The sequence below is a fragment of the Sceloporus undulatus genome, chromosome 2 (assembly GCF_019175285.1).
Source record: "Sceloporus undulatus isolate JIND9_A2432 ecotype Alabama chromosome 2, SceUnd_v1.1, whole genome shotgun sequence".
Lineage (NCBI taxonomy): Eukaryota > Metazoa > Chordata > Lepidosauria > Squamata > Phrynosomatidae > Sceloporus > Sceloporus undulatus.
In genome coordinates, this window is record NC_056523.1 from 333,013,904 (window position 1) to 333,019,903 (window position 6,000).

At 43.0% G+C, this 6,000-nt stretch overlaps 1 protein-coding gene across 1 annotated transcript in view; it reads right to left on the reverse strand.

Annotated features, from left to right (window-relative positions):
- CNTFR (ciliary neurotrophic factor receptor) overlaps nucleotides 1–2,961 on the reverse strand; it is a 549,220-nt gene extending 546,259 nt beyond the window's left edge. Inside the window, exon 1 of the mRNA XM_042448839.1 lies at nucleotides 2,945–2,961. The gene's annotated coding sequence lies outside the window, so the exon portion shown is untranslated. The remainder of the gene's footprint in view (nucleotides 1–2,944) is intronic.
- Between the last annotated feature and the right edge of the window lie 3,039 nt (nucleotides 2,962–6,000).

Genomic DNA, 6,000 nt, shown 5'->3' on the forward strand with positions numbered 1-6,000 from the left:
GCCAGCTCTCAGCTAGACATGTCGCAAGAGCCCTGGAGGGGAAAACTTGGGTTGGTTCCACATTGCAGATGCAAGGCCAGGAGGAGACTTGTGCAGGCTTCCCTTTTATGAACAAGCAAGGAGTGGCGAGGAAACTTTTATTACAGTTTCCATTAAAGTATTTACATCCCACCCTACATCATGGGATCTCCGATTTACAATAAAATCAATTCAAACCACTTTAGAATTCATTTAAACAGATGAAGAGCATCTTAAAATGTTTTATGAGACAGTGTTTAAAACTAGTGAAAACTGTTCAAGGCAGCTTTGGAAAACATGCAAAGAGGCAAATTTGTCATGAGTTAATTAACATCTAAAAGCTTTTAAAAGTCATGCGCTTGACTTGGCATGGGAATAAAATCAATGTTGGCATCCATCGGACTTCCAAATTGAGGATAGTTGACAACCAGGGTGCCACAGCAGAGAAGGCCCTGCTCCCATGGCCTCCCACAGTGTATTGCCCCACTTCTGGGACCAAGAGGAGGACCTTCCTTGCAGAATTCATTCCTTGGGCAAGGTAGGGAAAAGCTGTCCTTCAGATGGTGAGACCCCAAGGCATCGAAGTCTTCAATTGTCATCCCTAGCTCCTACACAGCTCAGACCCAAGGCTGATCTAATCTGAGATTCCACCTCAACATTAGGAGAACTTTAGGAGAAATCAACATTAGAAGAACCTCCTGAAACCTCAACATTAGGAAGAAAGTTTCAACAATTGAAGAAGCTGCTGCTCAGAGTTATGGTGGAGTCTCCTTCTTTGGAGATTATCAAACAGAGGTTGGATGGGTCATCTGTCGAGGGTGTTTTGATTGTGTCTTCCTGCATGGCAAAATATGGTTGGACTGGATGTCCCTTGGGGCCTCTTCCAGCTCTATGATTCTAATCTGATCAGGACAATTCTGAGTCTTCATCATCACTCTAGTTGTCTCCTCACCCAGCCATTTCTTATGCACCGGGGGAGGACCTTTGCCCATGGGATCCTCTAGGAGCCAAAATCACAAACCCCAGACCAAACCTGGCTGGACGGGATATTTATTTCTAGTATCAAAGAGTGTAGGAGGAGTCCTGAGACCTACTATATATACTCATGTATAGGTCTAGAAGGTTTAGTAAAAAAAATTGACCCAAAAAAACCTGAGATGACTTCTCCACAGGTCAGTGTAAGTTCTGTAATTTCATTCATATCCAAAAATAAACCACCCTCTTCTCTGAGTTCAGGGGCAAAAGGTGAAAGCTTAGTCCATCCCAGGAGAACCTAAAAGAAGCACCGATCTACACTACTCTCTCTACCACAGTGCCACTTCTGGACATTCTGAATGCGCACAAAAATGCAAGTGGTGGCAGCTCTTTGATGCTTCCACTCCAAGAAGCACTGCAAGGAGTCAGGCTTTGAAGGATCTGAATACGACAATTGGGTATGTTGGTCAGTTTTTCTGGATTAAAATCATTAAAGTTATGACATCACTTCTAATGAAATCACCATTTTCTTTGCTTTGCCTTTTTATCTTTTTTGACATGTATGCACTTTCTTAGCCCAACCCAAGTCTGGTTGCTTCCCACACATATCATACAACCACGATTTTATCACATTCCCTCCTCATCCATCCAGTTTTTAGGGTGAACGCACACAGTTATGCCTGCCAGAATTCTGTAAGTACTTCAGCACTGTTTTCCTTTCTTTCATCCTGTACATCCTTGTTACATGCCCCTAAGCTTTACCCTTCACTTACCCAAAGATATCTACCTTGAATCCTGAGATAAAGGTAGGATATAAATCCTTGAAATAGAGAAATAAAATCCATAATTTTCTGGCCCCAAAACCTGCATCGGACTTATCCATGAATTCGACTTGTACACAAATGCACAAACATTAATGCTTGTTGGAATTTTGTAACTTCTTCGGCATTGTTTTATTTTGCTTTGTCCTTCATTACATGCGCCTAAGTTTTACCAAGCAACTTATCCACAGGTCATATCAAAATCCAATTTTGGCCCCCAAACTTGCCTTTGTCTAATACAGTGGTTCTCAACCTTCCTAATGCCAGGACACTTTAATACAGTTCCTCATTTGTAGTGACCCCCAACCATACAATTATTTTCATTGCTACATCCAAATATGTGTTTTCCAATGGTCTTAGGCGACCTTGTGAAAGGGTCATTCGACCCCCAAACGGGTCCCAACCCACAGATTGGGAACCACTGGTCTAATACAAGAGGTAGACTTATACATGAGTCTATGCAATAGTTGTGTGATAAATTGCCAGTTCTGGGGACTTCTAGGAGAAGCACTTCATCCTCTTTCATTCTCCCAGAAAAAAGGGTAGTTTGGGGGGGGAGCAACCAGGGGGGGGGGGGGGGGGGCCCCCCCCACAAAAAACAATCACCACCACAATCTACTTTCCCAGGACCCAAGACATCCACAGAGAAAGTTCCATTTAGCTGACCCGCAATAGACCTCCCAAAATTCAATCAACTCCAGGACTAAATATTACTTTAAACAAGGCATACCACAGAGAGAGAGACGGAGAGCGTGCCAGTTCAATACTGTAAACCATGAAATTAGAGGTGACTGTCCAAGGCAGAGTTGCCAACAAAGGCCTGAATCCTGTCCTTTGGTCCTAACTAGAATAGACCCATGGAATATGTTCTTGAATCGTGAGCCAAAATGTATATAAATCCATTCATTCTATGCACCTGTACTAGTTGGGACTAACAAACAAACAAACAAACAAAGAATTTAGGACAGGGGTGAGGAATGTCTGGATGCATGGGTTTTTGATCTGCTAATCCCACCAGAGTTTGACCATGATGGAGGTTGCAGTCCAATTGCATCTCAAAACCCACAGGTTCTGCACCCATGGGGTTGCAAGGAATGTCTTTAAAGGAGAACAAAATAACATTTTTCTACCTTTCCTGATGGATTTCCTTCCCCTTTTAGCTCAACGTTGCTCAGGAGCAAAACAGGAGGGTGTTGGGTTGGGTTTATTTTTTGCCAGAGAGCGTTGGCTTCTGATGAGAAATCCGCCTAACGAATGCCGGAGCCGTCACATGAGGGAGAGCCGAGTCACAGTAGCCACACCAGAAGGATCCAAGCTGCTCGTAAGGCACGATATTTAGAAGTTTTAACAATTTAGAAATGCATCTGGAAAAGACCTCGTCTTGGAATCCGTTTGGAATCCCAACATCTGCTCTGGTGAAATGCAGAAGAAACTCTTGCAAAGACAGAGTGGGGGTCTTTGCCAATGAAAGGAAAGTGTAACCAAGCAAAGCAGCAGGCAGAACAGGGGGAAAAATCACAGGGAGGGGGGAATAATATTAGCAAATAAAGGAGATGCGCGTCAGCCTCAAAATTCGCAAAAAATAAATATTGAAACGACCTCAAATAGTTGTTTAAACACAGTGTTTCTTTCCCCATCTGTCTCTGAGCTCTCTCTTTTCCTGGCAGCGAGTGGAGGCGGGTGGGTGCATGTTTGGTGTGGGGGGGAAATACTAATACACAGCGGGAGGCTGTATCCTTGCAGAATCCATGCGCAGCGTCCGGAGATTCATAGATAAAGGCTTTCAGAACAGAAGGAAACGGTTTTGCGTACATTCCTGTGTGAAGACCCATAGAAAGGCATGGTTGCTGCTGTGATCTTGCCCAATGCCAGGTCATTCCAATGGGGCATGCGTACCGAGGCCACCACCGCACCAGAGGGCACCATTAGCCAAATTTTTACAGTTAAAGAAGTTCAGTTTGCATCCAAGCATTCATGCAGAGGGTCCTAATTCATTGCAAGAGCTGAGAAAGTGGAACAGGGAGAAATACATACTGTACTTCTGCATGGCGGGGCGTGTCTTTAGGAGATATTCCAACTGTGCAAATGCTCCCACATGGAGAGAAAGAAATGAAAACCTAAACCAACCCAAGACTGACTTTGTTTCTTGCTTTTGTGCCTTTGAGAAGTGTTAGTTCCTCCCAAGTTCTATACAGCAACAATTCACTGACAAATCAGCCTTCAAAAAACTATCTCATGACTACTGCACCAACATAAACCCCAACTCTGTGTATCTACACTGTAGAAATAATGCAGCTTGTCATCACTTTAAGTGCTGTAGCTCCATCCTGTGGAATCCTGGGAGTTGGAGTTTTACTAGATCCTTCACCTTTTCTGCCAAAGAGTGCTGGTGCTTCACCAAACTATAAATCCCAGAATTCTGTAGGACAGAGCCATGGCAGTTAAAGTGGCATCAAACTGTATTGCTTCTACAGTGTAGATGCACCCTCAGTGACTGTTATGCTGTGCAAAAGCTGTTCTTGCTTCCGCCACAAATTTTGGAGAACTGGCATCTCCCTGGAACTGCCCTTGACCCATTTCGCCAAGATTGCTTGATCAACAAAAGCCAGGACTCTGCATCAGGGTTTGTGGCATCATGGGCCTTCAAGTCAATTCCTACTTCAGGAAAGTTGAACAGAGGGATTTCTTGGCCATTCATTACCTTCCTCTGAGGTTGGGAGACCATTTTATAGTAATACATTTTATTAAATTCAAACACAAGATACAATTATATAGTTCAATAGATAAGTAAAAGAAAACCAAGCATGCCCATAACTAAAATCCAGAAATATCATCCAATAAAGCAAAAAGTAGAAACCAGAGAAAGAAACAGAAAAAAGGAAAGAAATACCTCCAATCCGCATATGAATGGTTATACAGTGTGCTCTCAGCATTCACTGACGCCCATGAAAGTGGGAAAATGACAAATAAAAGAAAAACACTGTTTTCTTTAACCTGAGAGATCACTCTTTAGGAATCTTTAGGTCCCCCGGTGCAACTCTATAGTCAACGTCTGCCAGAGTTGACCATAGGATTGCACTGGAGGACTGACAAATGCCTAGAGAAGCGTTCTCTCTAGGAATCTCTAAGTCCTCTAGCATAACTTCTGGCAAACGTTGACCACAGAGTCGCACTGGAGGACCTAGAGAGTGCTAGAGAGAACATACGAATCAAATCCATGAATAATCAAATCCGCAAAAGTCAAAGCTGCAAATGTGGAGGGCCAATTGTATATTGCTATCTTATCCCAACCTTTTTAATTAACCTAACACAGGTTGAGTCTCCCTTACCCAAAATGCTTGGGGTCAGAAGTGTTTTGGATTTCAGGAGCGTTATTATGATTATTTCAGAATACCTGTATTTGCATATGCATACAGGAAACATCTTGGAGATGGGATCCAAGTCTAAACACAATTTTAAAAAATGTTTCATATAAATCTTATCCATATTGTATCAGCCACAAATGCTTTTGGTTTTTGGAAAATTTCAGATTTTGGAATTGGGGATAAGGGAGACTCCACCTGTTCATCCTTCTTTCCGTTCACACAAAGATTCCAGCCTATTATAATCAATAATGCTGAGATCACGCAGTGAGTTTCCATGACTGAGGGGGTGGCTCCACTGGAGTCTGAGGGCCTTACTGCATTAAAAACAAACCTGGCAGGCAAAAGGAGAGAAGCACGTTTATCTCTCTGTTTCTGCATGACGTTGAAGCACTTGCATTCTTTTCCACTTGTAAAAGCATGGAAGAGGATGGTAAAAACATCCCTTGTGCCAAATGGATTTTTCCATTTTGGCAAAAGGGACACTTTCCCAACATTTTGATGATCCTCTCCTATGCTTTTACAATTGGAAGAGAGTGAAAGTTCTTCAACCACATGCAGAGACAGAAAGGTAAACATGCTTCTCTTCACTTCTCTGCTAGGTTTGTTTTAATGCATAAGGCTCCTAGTCTGGCATTCAATATATTACCCTACATTGGTTCCCTGATGCCATCAAGCCAATTCCAACGTCTGGCAAGCCTATCATAGAAGCCTATCAGCCCTATCACAGCATGGTGTAGCAGTCTGAGCATTGGACTCTGGAGATCTGTATGTTCAAATGCTCACTCTGCCATGGAAACCCACTGGGTGTCCTTGGACAAATC